The sequence below is a fragment of the Podarcis vaucheri genome (assembly GCF_965113315.1).
Source record: "Podarcis vaucheri genome assembly, chromosome: 1".
Taxonomy (NCBI): Eukaryota; Metazoa; Chordata; class Lepidosauria; order Squamata; family Lacertidae; genus Podarcis; species Podarcis vaucheri.
Window position 1 is genome coordinate 34,378,007 of NC_138759.1, and position 18,215 is coordinate 34,396,221.

The 18,215-nt window shown below is 39.4% G+C and overlaps 1 protein-coding gene across 3 annotated transcripts in view; it reads left to right on the forward strand.

Annotated features, from left to right (window-relative positions):
- Positions 1–18,215, forward strand: part of SLC25A21 (solute carrier family 25 member 21) — a 291,585-nt gene that overhangs the window by 122,260 nt on the left and 151,110 nt on the right. The gene's annotated exons all lie outside the window — the stretch shown is intronic.

Consider the following 18,215-nt stretch of genomic DNA (forward strand, 5'->3'; position numbering starts at 1 on the left):
AACTATTTACATAGGGATTTTTCTGCATGCCCCCTTCAAGAAGTAATCAAGTCATGGGCTGCCTGGAACCCAGGCAGGGTGAAACCCAGGGTGAAACCAAGGTACTGGCAGAGCAGCCCAAACTTTGGCTGGGCAAAGGGCAGAGACACCGCCACACCTGCAGCCCTGTTCCTCATGCCAGGGTGAAAGGCAGGGAACAAGCCAAAGCTTTCTACAGTTGGTGTAAGTATTGGGCAAAGTCATCAAGTGACTGCAGTGGCGCCAACTTGGGACCCAACCAAACCCGGTCCAGCTCAGTCCCTTTTGTCCCCAGAACACCCCATTTTTGGGATTTCCCTGGGCTGCTGTTGGTGAGAAGCCTTATAGTACTAGGTAAAAGGTAAAGGACCCCTGGATGGTTAAGTCCAGTCAAAGGCGACTATGGGGTGGCGCTCATCTTGCTTTCAGGCCGAGGGAGCCAGCGTTTGGCCACAGACAGCTTTCCGGGTCATGTGGCCAGCATGAATAAACCGCTTCTGGTGCAACGAAACACTGTGATGGAAACGAGAGCGCATGGAAACGCCATTTACCTTCCAGCCACAGCAATACCTATTTATCTACTTGCACTGGCGTGCTTTCAAATTGCTAGGTTAGGAGGAGCTGGGACAGATCAATGGGAGCTCACCCCGTCGTGGGGATTCGAACTGCCAACCTTCCTATCGGCAAGTCCAAGAGGCTCAGTGGTTTTTAGACCACAGCGCCACCTGCGTCCCGCTAATCTTTCCTTATAGTACTACTTCATGGGCAGAGATTGGTGGAGCTTTCTGGGCTGGGCTGAGGCAGACCTTTACCTTGTCAAAACCTCCCACAACTACCAGTGTGATGAATTAGGGATTTGGATTGCAACCTAAAACAGGTTTGAGTTTCCTCATATATCCCCAGTCACAGATTACTCTGCACACTATCATAACTAAGTATACATTTAAGGCAGAAGTGAAAGGGACAGGGAATCAGTTCCAATTCAGTCATTTCTTCCCAGAGTAAACTAGTGGAGCTTTGCAAAGGAAAGCTATTGCCCAGACAGGTATAAAGGAGATTGCGGTTAGGACAAAATAGCTACTATTAATACTGCATATTTACTTCATGTTATTCCCTAGAGGAAATATACATTCTTTAATGTTTTGCAATAAAGGATGAATAACTGAAATGTATATTCAAGTTGAACTTGTCAGCTAATGTAACAGCAGTGCAGTCACTGTGGTTTGGCCATCATAAATTTCCTCTTGCAGTTTAACTGCTTCTATACAGACATTAATTTGACATGCAGTATATTTTGGACTTTCTCAAAGAGTAGTAAGTTGCAGAAATAAAATACTAGGTAGATTACTTCTACTACCTTTATCCACTAGGTGACAGTACAACCCTTTTACCTTTTTTTCTTAGAAAAAGGTAATGGAAAAGAAAAAGGTAACTTAAACAAAAACCTGCTGAATGTGTGCTGTCCAGTTGAATAAATATTATGTAATATGTGTATGGAAATTATCTTTAGCTTTCGTATTACTATGAGGAAATATTTATCTTGATTGAAACATCTGGGTGATTCAGACAGTAGACCTTTCAAACAAAACTATACACTTTTTTGCTCTTTTCAAAAAGACCTTTTTACCAGGGCAGGTTATTGTAGACCAATAGCAAAATAATAGATAATGGAAGTTAATAATGGAAATGAACTATACTTAAGGTAAGAAATATAGAATGTTTGTACTTTGAAGTTAGCTCATGTAAAGGTAAATAATTAAAATTCTTTTATCCTAAGGATAGTAATGTATGAAATTAGCATTGCAAACAAAACAAATGTGTTATCTTTTAATCTTTAAACATTGTTTCAACACCTGCTTTTTACTGTACTTAGCACATTACTGGAATGGTTAATTTATCAAAAAGAACTCCTTTGTTTGAAATGTAGTTTATTCTCAGCATGCTTAATCAGAAGTCTCACTGAGTTGAACACGCTTACTTGCCTGTATATTTTCCCATGAATTTGTAATTTGATATATTGTGAAAGAAAGAAAACTATACAGTGTGTTTGGGGTTCAAACGATCACGAATGTCTGCAAAATAAATACTTCATAGTTTTTGTTCATAAAAATCTTACCTGTTTAAATGTTTGGAGGCTCACACTTATTACCACTTACAAATAGAGTTGTTCTCTATAATGCATCTTGTTGCCTATACTTTGGGAATATTAGATAGAATATAGCTTAACATATTTATTATTTATACAAAACTGCATAATGTTAATATTTCAAATATTAAAAACAGGAATATGAATAGCAGCAAAATTAAGACGAGTTGGATATTGTGACTATAAATAAAGGTAAAGGTAAAGGTACCCCTGCCCGTACGGGCCAGTCTTGACAGACTGTGGGGTTTGTACGCCCATCTCACATCTATAGGCCGGGGGCCAGCGCTGTCCGGGGACACTTCCGGGTCACGTGGCCAGCATGACAACGCTGCTCTGGCGAGCCAGAGCCGCACACGGAACGCCGTTTACCTTCCCGCTGGTAAGCGGTACCTATTTATCTACTTGCCCCCGGGGGTGCTTTCGAACTGCTAGGTGGGCAGGCGCTGGGACCGAGCAGCGGGAGCGCACCCCGCCGCAGGGATTCGAACCGCGACCTTTCGATCGGCAAGCCCTAGGCGCTGAGGCTTTAGCCCACAGCGCCACCCGCGTCCCTGTGACTATAAATACTCAATTCTAATTAAAGCAACTTTCTAAATGAAGCACAGTATGCACTTGCACATTTTATCATGACAGGTGAATTTCTGTTTGCTTTTCTTTCAAAAAGGCATTTTTTGGGGTAGCAATTAGAAGATTGATATATTATTTACACTCCATATGGAAAGCATGCAAGACTGTCAAAAAAAGTTAGCCCATTTTTGTTGTTAGTTCCTGAGCACAAGAATTTATATTGTTGAAACACATGGAATATTATAGACACCCACTTTAAACTGATTCCCTTGTACCACGACTGCAAGGGAATCCATGGATGGCAGCTGGACCTTTTCTCACCTGGATCTGTTATTCTTTCTGGTCCTCTCACATCCACCACATAGGATACCTGCATCGTAAGTGCACCGCTGACATCTCTAATTGCACTGATCATCTGTTGGTAGCATTGCACTGGGCTGACCAATTTCGTTCTTGCCCCAGTAGATAATTAGTGTTTTGGAAGGGGACAGTTTCACGCACCAGAGCTGATGCACAGCTTACTGGCTGATGTAAGGATTTCCGGACTGAAACACAATGTATTTCACACTTTCTAAGAAATGTGATTCTCTCTGTCTCCCTTCTTAGGCTTGTGGGCAAAAGACTGCATGCATGCACACATTTATACTTGTGTTCAGTGCATAACACAACACTTTATTTCACTTCCAGTCCTCATTCCAAGAAAAATTAGAGTGTTTTGTTCATGTGAGAGGCAGTTGTAGCCTTTATTTATCTCCCTTAAACAAGAAAGGCAGCAAACCAGGTAAATGTGAATTCTGGTGATAGAGTGAGAGAAAGCACCACATTGAAAAAATTAGATAAAAGAATGTAAAATGGCTGAACAATAGTCAGTGTTATCCTAAAGGATGTTTACCTGGAAGTAAGGTAATTGATGATAGGAAGCTAACAACTTTACACAACTTGTAGTTTGAAGAGGAAAATTATCTGCCTGTTAGGTTTATAAAAGCTATTTGAAAAGACTGTAATTTGAAGTGTGTGTGATGATTCAGGTGGAACAGGGATACTGTACTTTAGAATCAGCACTATTATAACTGTACTTTAGAACTGGTGTTGTTAATATCTACACTAGAAACCTCTGTTTTTAGATGTAACTGAATCTAGTACTTTTTTTGTGGGGGAGATTGATATCATTCATATGGTCTCCTCTTGGCAATGAATTTATAGTTCTCACTTGGAATTTATAGTTCTCACTTTTATAAAAAGGAAAAGAGAAATTTTGAATGACCGTAACTTCAAGCTTTTTTCCAATTGATAATATATGTCACTTCCTGATTATACATGGCAACTAAACTGTGGGTATCTGAATGTAAGAAAGTTACCACATTGACAACATTTTCAGGAAATGAGCATTTCAGAAAGAAGCATGCCATCAGTTTCTGTAGAATTCTTCTCCGTGATTAGCAGAATGTTCTCTATAATGAAAATGGCTTGCAAAAACAGAGCACACTATTTTGTAAGAAGTTAGGCCAGTTTATTGTCTCCAGATTCCCTTTCTGCTACATAGAGACAAGTGCATATAAAATAATGTTTGCTCAGCCTCAGTCTTTCAGCAAGCTTCTTTTAAACTGTGGATACGATGGCTCCCTGCATTATGGTTATCTAGAGTTTTCCTTATGTTTGCTCCAGCGATTTACAAACTGCATTCAGAACCCACATCAATTGGTGGGAAAGCTGAATGTCATTTTACCCTCATTTACTGTGCAATCCTATACTTGTCCTGCTCAGAAGCCAAGTAAATGCTGACATTTTCTTTTTATTGTTAGGGTAGTATTTATGATGTGTTGGATCACAAGGATGATTTTCCATTGAGGCATATATTATAAAAAAATATTATGGGCTCAAGCGTCACTGCTAATTTCCATATTCTAATTGCATGTGATTAATATAGCACTCGTGAAAATAATGCTGGAAGGAAAGTTACCAAACAGCAGCTGGTAGGCATAAGGCCCTCCCCTCCCCATATTTTTAAGATGAAATGTTTCCTTTCACTAAGAACTTTGTGAAGAAAATGATGCGTAGAAATTACAAAGTTGAAAAGAGGAAGGAAGCTCAGGACTCCCCCCCACTCCTTTTTGTTATTTATTTATTTATTGAGGTGTACAGTTTTGAACTTTAGCTTGGTCTTGAGCAGGGGGTCAGCAACCTTTTTCAGCCGTGGGCCGGTTCCACCGTCCCTCAGGCCTTGTGAGGGGCCGGACTATATTTTGAAGAAAAAAATATGAAAGAATTCCTATGCCCCACAAATAACCCAGAGGTGCATTTTAAATAAAAGGACACATTCTACTCATGTAAAAACACACTGATTCCCAGATCATCTGAGGGCCGGATTGAGAAGGTGATTGGGCCGCATCTGGCCCCCGGGCCTTAGGTTGCCTACCCCTGATCTTGAGGATTAGAAGCTCACTTTTATAATAAATGATTGAATATTCAGGTTTCCACATATTTACATGTATACACAGTCAAACCATCCCAGGATGTGCAAAAGTTTTTCATGGATCACAGGCCACTCAAAAGTTACATTTTGTCTAGCCCTGAATTATACAAAGCGATGAAATGTGTGTGAGAGAGAAAAGAATATTTAAAGTTCAGGGGAGATTTGGTTAAATAGTGAACATGCCCAAGGTTTAAACACACACACACACACACACACACACACACACACACACACACAGAGCCCGTTCTGGAAGTAAATTGATTTGCGTTCTTTTCACTAACCTCTGCACTCCAGAGGTAACAAACAGATCAGGTATATGGTAACTTTTCAATAACTGAAGCTTCTGTGCTCATGTCCCCCCACCCCCAGTGATCCAAGAACAAGTTGCTATTTTGAAACAGAGAGAGAGAGAGAGAGAGAGAGAGAGAGAGAGAGGAGACAAGGAATGTCCACAGACAACTCTATGGCTCTATAAACATGCACTTTATTTGCAGGTGAGGGAGAGAAAAAAATGAATCAAGTGTCCAGGTGCAAAACACGTACAGAAGGCAGGGTGTGAAAATGTACGCCAACTGCCCCAGAATAACCACAGTGTTTTATTGGGTACGCAATGAAACAGCCGCTGGTTTTCAGCAAGGCCCTGCAAATAAATAAATAAATATGGAAAGAGGTGGTCAATACAGAGAATTAACAGCAAAGCTGTCTGCCTCTCCAGGATTAGATTTCTTTATGGCTCTAAATCTAAGGGTCCATTCATTCATTTTCTGCATTCCTTTTCTTGCCAGCCTTGACTTCCGATTATATTCATTTGCTGAGATGAATTAGCTGTATCTTTGGGAAATGTTCAGATTGTCTCCAACAGCTTTCTAAATGCTCACTGCATATCTACTTTGTACACATAAGGCAGATCGTTATGGACTGTGAGTGATAGCTACCTTCTTCCACTAGAGAGTACTGACTGAAAATTTGAGATAAATTTGTGGATAAACAGTTCAAATCATTAGCTGCAATGCCCTAGGTACAAGTATAGAAGAACTGGACTAGACTGCATCAAAAACATTTCTTTTCCTATTTAAACTCTTTTAACAATGTCTAGTTTAGCCATGAAAAACATTATCTATTTTCTCATGGTTTCCTTTTACACTGCACTGGGAAATTTTTTATTTCATAAGGGGCCAACTTCCACTGACCTCAGTAAAACAGGACCAGGCCAGGAGTACAATCACGATTAGGTTGCTTTTCAATCATTTGGTAAAATAACGGTTAGGCTGCAGAATTCCAGAAGAAAGCTTTGTTTCTTTCCATTGGGTATTTTTAATGTGGCAGCAAAAAATTAATTTTTGGTATAGAAAAGTGAGAAAATGGGAAATGAAACCAAAGGGGAGAAAGAGCATACATGGCATGGGAGACATTAAGGGGGAAAAGAAACACCTGAGGAATTTTCTGTTTCAGAATGCTTTTTTTATAGAAAAGATACCAATTAATGTAATGCATATGTTTTGCAAATGAAAAACCATATTCATTCCATTTGTTAATTTGTTTTTGCTAGGTCACTTTAAAAGTTACAAATTAGTTATGAGCAGGAATGAACTGTCAACATAATATTGCAAGGTACAATAATCTGCAATACGATTTGGAAACATCACAAAAATAAATAAACAATGGCAGAAGGTATTCTTAAATTCTTTAGAAGCAGAGAGCCTTTTCTTTTCAAATTACAGAATGAGTAATGACTGCTTACTACATACAGTTTTGCTTGGATAATTTCTGTAATCCACATGAAAATTTAGTTCTGGAGACTAAAGTCAATTTAGGAATTAATAACTTTGATTGACTTACAATGCTATCCTATATGTGTCTACTGCATATATGTGTCTACTGAAAAATATGGCTCATTAAATAGAATGATACTTAATTCTGAGCAGATATGAATGGAAAATTTTCACACTTACATTTTTTCAATTAATGTGAAAAGTTGAGTTTATATGCTTTGATGTCAGGGCTGGAAAAATACACTTGAAAGCTAGATGCTGTAGTATTAGGTAATTCTATAGAACTAGTCTATGATTTTTATCTGAAATGAACTATTTTAATACTATAAATGTAGATATGGTGAACAGAACCATCATCCAAAGTACACTTACTTAGATATGATTTCCATTGCAATCAGCTGAACACCAAGTTTTTCAAAACCTTTCATATTCCAAATGCTTCCTTTAGGAATAACTCTAAAAAGAGTAGGTGTTTAGTTATGAAGATTAAATTTTTTGGAGTTTACTTTGTCACAGAATTGGCAGCGACAAAGGAGCAAGGAGACCACAATAACCATAAAATCATCTTAAGAATCATTGTATGTATTCTTTAACCTTAATTATTTTATCTTTTTTCAAGGTTTTGTACTCATGTCTATGAGGCAGCTTTTCTTTCAACAAAATGACACATTATGTTCAGATATATACAGTACATGATAGTAATTCAAAGGACTTGCAATCATTAATTGGGCTTATTGTCATTGCTGAATCTTCAAGCTAACTTGAAAGTCCCGGCATATAGTGTATTTCCAAAATCCATTGCTCGGATGAGGCAGACATTTTATGGGTCAATCTGTGTGCCTGCTTTAAAGGCCACAGAAGTAACAAGAGAACTGAAAACTTCAGGAGAGGCAGAAGAAGTTTTGTTAAAGGGAGCATTCCAATCCATTTAGCAGCTTCACAAGTCCTAATGAGATGATAACTCAACGAGTCAAGCGTATTTGTTACTTTCAGGAAGTGCACCTCACGTAAATGAAGGGATTATTTGAAGAAGGATCATAGAAGGGTGGGGACTGTTTGTGATTCAGCTTGGAAAAGGCAGGCACAGATTTACTTTGGTGTTCAGTAACCCACCAGTATTCGGTTCCCTCTGGTGTAGCTATCTGGTCTTTATCTGGTGTGATTCATGGCTTGTGAACTGAGAAGATGGAAGACACTTTAGAAATGGATTCTTTGTTCAAGCAGATAAAACATACTTTGTACAAAGACCGTACTTTTTACTGAATTTAAGAGACAAAGAATAAATGAGTCGGGTAATTAGTTTGAAATATTTCTACTTGTTTATTATATTACTGTGAATCAAAACTCTTATTACTGAATTCATTTAATAGTGTATTTATTATATCATTGCACAGGAAGATCTACATTAAAGTTATCCCATTTTATCCTCTAAACCCTGTGAGGTAGGGGAGACTGAGAGACCTATGACCATCTGCAGAGTGAATAAGCAGCTTTGGGGGGTGGCGATTAGATTAGAGAAAGGAGCCAGAGAAGAGTTCAGATCATGCCATTCCTGATCTTCTCTGGATCTGCTAATTAGAAAAAAGAAAAAGAAAATCAAAGATTTGCGTGATGTCTAGTTTGGCCCCTTGTGAGAACAGAAAAGGCTGCATAAAATAGGTCATTTAAAAATAATTATATGGTTATCTCCATATCAGATTCAAGATAGCTATCTATGAGCAAAGTTTCACACATGGAAAGAGTGCCTCCTACATCTATTAGTGGAAGGGTGACGGTGAGGAGTCTTACGAATTCTACCCTACAGACCCCCCTAAAACTATACCATGGACATTAGGGGAGACCCTCAGGAACAGTATGGAATGGAGGGAAGGGTTCGTCGGAGGGGGGGAAAATCCCCTCTCCCTTCAATAGCAAAATCCTCTGCTGGATTGAAGGCCATTTCATTCATTAAATATGTCCTTTGGAGAATAGCAGGACACATTTTGATCCAATCTGATACACTTTGCTTGCTAATTTCCATTTTGTCTGGCAAATGGAACAGAGACTAATGGTTTGGCCAAGGTTAGCAGGAAGCTGTCATGGTTGGAAAGATTGTCTGGGCTAACGCTGGCACTGTACTTCAGCCAAAATCCAGAAAAAAGTTCATACCTTACTCTGCACATCTGGTAGCACCTTAAGACATTTTGCTTTACATAGTGTACAGCAACCTTTTTGCTGAACTCATGGCACTTTGTCAGATAATGTGAGGGTGCTGATACTTAAAGAAAAGATATTGTTTTTCCAATTTATTTTATTATTTCAGAAAAAACCCTTCAGTCCTGGGGGGTGGGGTGGACCTGTGACCCTCCAGCTGTTTTAGGGCTCTTAACTCTCATCAGTCATGGCCAGAACGGCCAACAGTGAGGGATTATGGGAGTTGAAGTTCAACAAGAAGTTCCCTATCTCTGCTGTGAATGTATTAGCTGAATGTATGTGTCTAAAATCTCATTACACAAATTGTATAGCTGTAGTCAAGAAGAAGTAACAGCCACACAAGTACTTCAATAAAGCTTGCTGCTTTAGAGAAATAGTTATTTCTAAAACCTATGCCATAATTATTATTGCAGGGTGTTTTTATTTTGTTCTGTTGTTTTAGTATTCAATGTGCTAGATGTTTTGTCAGAGATTTAGATATTTGGCTCCTCCAAATAATAAAGTCTAATCTGGGTGGAGATCATTATGAATTGTAATGATGATTTCAAGTCAATATTTATTATTTTTCCATGAAATGTCAACCTGATTTGGAAGATTTGCTCTCCCCCCAAAAAAAATCAGAATTATTGAAAGAGCTTTTATTTAATTTCATTAAACTGCCGATAGTGAACCTACCAGGTGATGATGCCGGACAGAACCTTCTTTGTAGTGGCACCCCATTTGTGCAATGCTGTCCAACATTGTTACCATTTTTTGGCTAGATCAAGACACATTTATATGCCCATACATTTTAAAGGTTCAGGGAGTTGTTTAAGCTGCCTGTTGGTGAATGCTGTTAATTTTTAGCTGCCTTTATTTGTTTTGACGAAGTGTTTTCGAATTGACTATTGTAGGGTGTGTTTATTTTTTACCTTCTGTACCTTGTCTGGTATTTGTACCAGGGTGTGGTACTGAAAGGCAAGTTATAGTTTTTGTTTTTTTAATAAATAAATCCTGGTCCTAAATTTAAAAACGGAACAGTGTGGAGAGGAGGTAAAAAGAAATACTAATATTTGGAGGGTAATTAAATTGCTCTCACTCTCCCCTCTTCCCCCAAAATATTTGAAAGCCTTTTCACCATTTTTTGCATAGATCCTGCTAGTTTAGTGAACTGACCCCTTTGCTCAAAAAGAGTTAATTTTGTTTGTGGTTAATTCATTATTTACTCGATCCCTCTCTGGGCAGGAAACCATGGGATCTTTTTCATCAGTCATTTTTACTTCCTGCAGATAAACTCTTGTTCAAGCAGCTTAGAAAATTATTCAACTTCCCTCCCAGAACAATTTTTAATCAGGAAAAGGGGTACTTTTCAGAACATGCATTTTATTTGCACAAGGCATGGTCTGATGGATTAACCAGATGTAGAGAAATTGACATTAGTACTTAACTGAGCAGTTCGGTATTCTCCACTGGGTTCCACATTAAGAGACCAAATAAAAATGGCAATTAAGCAGTTGTGAATGAATGACTCTGCAGCAGATTTTCGACGTACATTTCTCTAGCCATTGGGCATGTTCCCTAGAACATGAGATGTTCTTCTGGCTGGATATTATAATATTACTGAATGACTACAAGTGACTGTTTACTAAGTGGCAATTTAAATCATTTGGTAAGTCTGCCCTTTCAGAAGAGAATTTCATTACACACGGGTACTTGCTCACAGGTCCAGGTAAGCAGGGGAAACAGAATGTTCTAGACAACCACCTTACTGAGTGCCTGCATGCATGCTGCACTAACTTCACATTGAGTGCCTCTATGATAAGTGATATATTACACTCACCAGCTATTCAATTTGTACTGCCTTAAATCCACACCAATGACACTATCCTATGCTGTTTTATCCAGAGTTACTGTCAATAAGAACCAGTTCTCAGGCTCTGGCTTGGGTCTAAATATGTTTATAACCCGCATAATCCCAGCAACTGTAATGGCCTTTTGTAATGAGTCATATGTGTCATAAAATTTCACCCATCATGAAAAGAGTAGCAATTTTCAATCTGCTTACAACCAATGGCAACCCCCCCCCCCCCGGCATGCCAGCATCTATAGTGTTTTTGTAAGTTCCTCTGGGGTTTCTTTTGGTCTTGTTTTATATTCTATACACTTTCTTGTGCAATGATTGTGCAATACAGTGGTACCTCGGGTTACATACGCTTCAGGTTAAATACGCTTCAGGTTACACACTCCGCTAACCCAGAAATAGTGCTTCAGGTTAAGAACTTTGCTTCAGGATAAGAACAGAAATCGGGCTCCGGTGGTGCGGCAGCAGCAGGAGGCCCCATTAGCTAAAGTGGTGCTTCAGGTTAAGAACAGTTTCAGGTTAAGAACGAACCTCCGGAACGAATTAAGTACTTAACCTGAGGTACCACTGTACTAATAATAAATGAAAACTACCTTGCTAAATTAGATGGGCTTCTTCTGTACTCAGCTGGTCTATCTTTTGTTTTTGATTAACCCAAAGAGGGAAGGGAAAGAAGCCTACATATTGTCGAAGTGGAATTGTTAGGGCAGAACAGAACTTTACATGCAAATACATGTAAATAACCCCCCCCCCCCGATGTTGTTGGACTTCAGCTCCCATCAGCCCCAGGTACCACAGTCAATAATCAGGGATGATGGGAGCTCTGGTCCTTCAAGTTCAAGAGGGCACCAGGTTGGCTACCTTGTCCTAGAAATCAACAACAACTTTGGAAGAAGTGATTTGATGGGGACACACTTTCCGCCTGCAACTTCCCTCTCAGCTTCTTTATTCACCATACAGGGTTCCGGACATCTGTTTACCTGACACATCTGGAACTCTGCAGGGCAGGGAAGCAATTGGGGAGAGTTTCACGGGGAAAGCAGTAGGTGCCACACCATTTCTGCCTCAAATCACCCTCTCCTGAAATGGTTCCACCTAGAAGTAGAAGCTGTCAGGCTTTTATTGCAAACGTTAACATGTAACATGTAGTTCTGCCCCAAATTCAACCATCAAATTGCAATGCATTTTAAAATGCCAAGTTAAACACAAAAATAAAGCATCTATCCTTGATAAGTATAGGGAAGCAGAATGCCCACAAGTAAGTTGGTAGCCAGATTTATTTTATTTTAAGACTAGGGGTCACATCAGACTTCTTGCAAATGTTTGAATCAACTTTTTCCAAATAATTGAATAGGCTTTTAGTAATATCTGATAGCAACCTATTCTTATTTTGTTTACATTTAACTTTTTTAATCCCTTGTTTCCCAGTTTCCAACTGGGAAATAACTGAGTGTTCACCTTTCCTTCCACCATTTTTATTATTGCTGTTATTATAGTGGTTGCTTCAATGTATATTCTACCTTTCCACAGTGCTTGTACTCAAGGCAGCTGAGCCATATCTTTATTATCTTAAATATTACGAAGAGGGAAATGTACCTTTAGATTATTAGTGCCTTGATATTATCTTCCTAAATGGACTCAGGGAGTGGGGGTGGGGGTGAAATAACTGACCCACTGTCTTTCTCTTTCTCTTTTTATACAGATGGGCTTCATTAGTTCATCCTGTCAGGTTTACCAAGCGAGTGTTGATAAATTGCTCTCCTTCCTCACGTCAAAGAAGGAGAGCAATTTCAAAAGTCTCCATGTTGTTTTACACTTAAAAGCCGAATCTGAAAAGGGACCTTTTACAATTCCACTCACAGAGAATGTTTAAGAGTGTTTTCCATTAGTTATTTTAAAAGGTAGTTAAAGGCATATGACAAAGTATTAGGTTGTTTTCACAACTGTTTTTATATCTGCTTACTTTAAATGGTTGACTATAAATTCTGCTTTTTAACAACTGGCATTCAGTTGTCTTGGATGCTATAAAATTACACACTGCAGACACCTTTTTTTGGGGGGGGAGATGTATTTTTAAAATATACCTTGCTTTGTCTCTAGAGTAAATTCTCTTTAATCTTTATCAATTTCTGTGACTGCTCATATCTTTTCTTATAATGTGGTCCTACGGGTATAATCACTGTGAGAAGGGATTTATTCATAGTGTGATACTTCCATTAGCTCCAGCCCAGTGCCAGCAGTCAATGAAGTATCCATGCCACAACTCTCTTGTGTTGGATTAACGCAATAGCGCTGCCTCTGTGTAGCATAAAGTCACACATTTTAGTGTACAAATGTTTCGGTAATGCCCTCAGCCGAGCTGCTTTTTGAAGTTTTACCATCACATGGGTACAATGAGGTACCATGGGGCAGCATAGAACACCAAGTCTTTTTTCCTTCTTTTTTTTTTGCAAAATGGGCATGGGTTTTGTTACAAGTCGAACTGCAAGCCATGTAAAAAACAACTGGTCCAGCTACCTTTAAAAAAAACACAAAAAACTTCATTCTGACCCAGATGCTAGAATAATGTCTGTGTAAAAAGTAAGAAATTTGGCTCAGTTACCACCAGAAAATAAACAAACAAACAAATAAATAAATAATGATGTTTTGAATAATTGTCAAAAATTATATTTCCATTTTACATTCATGCATAAACAGTACAGCTGATGCATCCACTCTGTGGCACCGTCTTTGACACACCACGACACTTGTTGCTGTAATAATAATAATAATAATTTATTATTTATACCCCGCCCATCTGGCTGGGTTTTCCCAGCCACTCTGGGCGGCTTCCAAAAGAATATTAAAATACTGTGATACATCAAACATGTATCACAGCTTCCCTAAACACGGCTGCCTTCAGATGTCTTCTAAAAGTCTGGTAGTTGTTGTTCTCTTTGACATCTGGTGGGAGGGCCTTAAACAGGGAGGGCGCCACTACCGAGAAGGCCCTCTGCCTGGTTCCCTGTAGCTTGGCTTCTCGCAGTGAGGGAAACGCCAGAAGGCCCTTGGAGCTGGACCTCAGTGTCCGGGTAGAACGATGGAGGTGGAGACGCTCCTTCAGGTATACTGTACCGAGGCCGTTTAGGGCTTTAAAGGTCAGCACCAACACTTTGAATTGTGCTCAGAAACGTACTGGGAGCCATTGTAGGTCTTTCAAGACCGGTGTTATATGGTCTCGGCGGCCGCTCCCAGTCACCAGTCTGGCTGCTGCATTCTGGATTAGTTGTAGTTTCCGGGTCACCTTCAAAGGTAGCCCCAACGTAGAGTGCATTGCAGTAGTCCAAGCGGGAGATAACCAGAGCATGCACCACTCTGGCAAGGCAGTCCGCGGGCAGGTAGGGTCTCAGCCTGCGTACCAGATGGAGCTGGTAAACAGCTGCCCTGGACACGGATTTAACCTGTGCCTCCATGGACAGCTGTGAGTCCAAAATGACTCCCAGGCTGCGCACCTGGTCCTTCAGGGGCACAGTTACCCCATTCAGGACCAGGGAATCCTCCACACCTGCCCGCCTCCTCTCCCTGTAGTGTCAATGTGTGTGGTTCTTTCACATATACTGCCACATAGTGTATGGTTCTGCCACATGGCTAATCATGCACAAGAGAGATGTCGAGGCCAAGTATGTGGTTGCTGAGCAATATGGTGCTGTGCAGAATCTGTTCTCATGCCCTCTTTCCTGTGTGCCCTGTGTCCCTTGATCTGCCCCAGGCTCCACTCCCTGGCCCAGCCAAGTTGCCAGAATTTTTAAGCTAAAAAATATGGCAAGCCTAAATACAATGGAAATCACATGTTCTATCCAATGGATGCCCTTGATACTGATTCAGCCTTAACTTAAAATAGCAGTACAGTACAACACAACACTAGAACATGTGCCATTGCACTTCACATGATTCTGTGTTATTATCACCATGTGCTGGCCCATTTGCGGTTTTGAAAACCACAAAGAATTAAAAAGCAATGCAATTGTGTGGTGACACCCTCATTACTTTTGTACTGTTATGCAACTGCTTAAAATTATAAAAAACAACGGCCACACAGTTTCTTTGGATATTGGAACTTAAAGCTCTAAAGTTTATAAAACACAAATTAATGCAATCTGATATTATGCTCATGTTTAGTTTCTATAGTTAGTCTGGACAAATATCTCAGATAGCAAGGTTCTATCAATGTGACAAATGTAAACACTAATGATTATCATTTGATTTTGTATATTACATAGCTATTTGCAGCTTCCCAGAAATATACCCCAATATTAGACTATCTGTTTTTAAAGATAAAGAGCTACGGTTTCAAGACAGAGATTTGCACAAGGCCTCTCTCTTTGCTTTGGCTGAGGGTCGTGCTCTATTTCAGTCCCCAATGAAAAAGTTCATATTTTCTCTAGAATTGTTTCCATCACACTACTATGTCTCTGCTTTTAATTTTTGCCCAGTGTTAAAGAATGCAATAAAACAGGAGTTGAATGAAAGCAGCCCATTGAAAAGCTTCTGAGTCAGAATCTCTTGCTGACCACACTTGCTTATTAGTGTCAAACTGTTATATGGTTTGATGGGCTGGTAAATCTTTAGTGTTAGCCACAAAGGACTAGAAGTAAGACGTTTGCCACAGAAATCTTAGGCATCCTGCAAGTGTTGTTCACATGTTATATGTGTGTAGGGTTGATCAATTGTGAGTATCAACATGGATGTACAGTGGTACCTCGGGTTAAGTTCTTAATTCGTTCCGGAGGTCCGTTCTTAACCTGAAACTGTTCTTAACCTGAAGCACCACTTTAGCTAATGGGGCCTCCTGGTGTCGCTGCCCTGCCGGAGCACGATTTCTGTTCTCATCCTGAAGCAAAGTTCTTAACCTGAAGCACTATTTCTGGGTTAGCGGAGTCTGTAACCTGAAGCGTATGTAACCTGAAGCGTATGTAACCTGAGGTACCACTGTATTGCGAAAATGTTAAAAGGCAGTCTAGCGATATGGTGACTATTAAAAAAAAAGTGCTGCTGTCTGTCCTGAATCTGATATCTGACAGATTTTTTAAACTTATTTTTTTTAAAGAGGTTGTTAAAACCTTTATTATTTATAACTTTTGCTCAAGTTTACTTGAGAGAAGATTGATGAGGTCATGCGAGAAATTTCCAACAATCTTTATCGTATTGCGCTTGTGGCTGTGAAGCCTCAGTCATTGTGTGCTTAGAATCTTCAGTTGATCTAGGAACTAAGCTTCTGCGAGGGAAGGGAAATTTGTCAGTTCGTCTCCAGCTGAAATCTGACATGGAGACAGGATGAAGGCTGAGAAGAAGTCCTGGAACCTAGGGAAGCTAAGGGATAGGGAGCCCAGAAGCAAGAAAGTGCAAGGAAGGGTGTAGCAGAATAGAGGAAAAAAGAAAAAAGGGGAGGAGAGACAGCCAATTTCAGATTTGACATTATAGTGAATTGGGGATGAAGGACAATGTTTGTTTTTAACAAATCTAATTTGGTTCTGAATAATAAGTCAATTGGAAACACACAGAGCAGCACTGAAACAGATTGTGCCCCCCCAACACACACACACACACACACACACACACACACACACACACATCATATCTTGTGACTGGCCCCCACTAGCCTGCATACTACTGACTGTTTAGGTTTACAAGTTTTTGGGGTAGAGGAAAGGATGCAGAACTTTCATTCTGCAGACCAAAACACAGCATTCAATTGTTAACCATCTTTTCAAGTATATGTCATATTATTTTTCCAGTTGTGTGTTTCCCCCCAGATTGCTCTGAAGTCTACAAACAGCTACGGTAAATACTCTGTCTAGATTCAACTCATAATGCTTTACGGCTGCTGGATACACATGAGAAGATAGCTGGATAGTGATCCTTTACTGACTCACAATCCTCTCATGTTCTGTCAAGTCCGTTTGCCAAGTTTCAATCAATTGAAGGGTTTTAAGCAGTACCACAAGCTGGGTGGAGACTAATACCCTGATCCTTAATACATTTACTCAAAAGGAAAAGTCCACTAAATGCAATGGAACCTATCCTTACGTTTAGCAAACCCAGAGGAGGAGCTAAACGCTCCCCATTGCTGCTGATGCTGAAAGGGACTGTGGCAGGTGGAGGTGAAGCTCTTGGATTGTGTCTCTTCCTGGAAGTAGGAATAAGGACTTCTCTTGTTGCCTTGACCACCAGCCATTATAGCAACCAAGTATTTTCAGTTTCCCAGCACTGCTCAAATACCATTGGTGCAACAAGTTAGCCATCCTCATTCTTGCAAGTGAAACATGTATGCATGGAAATTTTTTTATTCATTCTTAGCTACTATCACAAAAAAATTATGATGTTGTGTGACTGTGAACATACTTTATGCACCCCAGAGCATTTGGAGCCTCTATTTAAAGCAAAGAACTGATCATATTAAATGAGCTGACATAACCATAACCCACCAGAATTGGAAAAGACAACTGGGTTTCTTGCAGATATATACTGCTCAAGAGTAGGAAATTAAAGTGCAAATTTGACTTTTTCCTTATTTCACGTGGCTGCTATCATTATTGCAGAGCAAAGACCAGACAAACCCTAAAACAGATGTAAAATATAAAGCTTAGAATGTTTGTAGTCATTTAAAAAGTAGAAGTACTTGTAACGTATTATTGTGATTTGTCTTCTATTTTTTACCTTTATGGAACTGATATTTGTTGGGTTGTTTGAAAGATAATGTGTTACCAAGGCAATTCTTATTTCTGTAGCGTGTTGTGATTTAGAAATTGCATAGTTCATATGATAGCATATCTAGATTGAGAAGGAATCTTGCAGTGAGAGCAATAATAAAAAAGGTGGGGCTGTTTTCACTACAGAAGAGTCTTTAGTGCTAATTAAGTTAGAACCTGGTTATCTTACTGAGAAACACTAGTTGAAAGGCTGCTTCATATATCACACACAGCCAAACTCAGGGTTGAAACCATGTCTGGAAGCTGCAGCTAATCTCAGCTAACAAGTGGAAGTGTATACATGAGTTTTCAGATGCTTGTTTAGCATGTTCCATTTCATATTTTTATGTGTGAATGCAAAACGTTTTCAGGTATGTACTAAAAACACACACCATAAACTGCCCTGAGACCTTCGGGTATGGGGCAATATATTAATAATATTAAATAAATAAAAAATATAAAGAAAGAAAGAAAATAA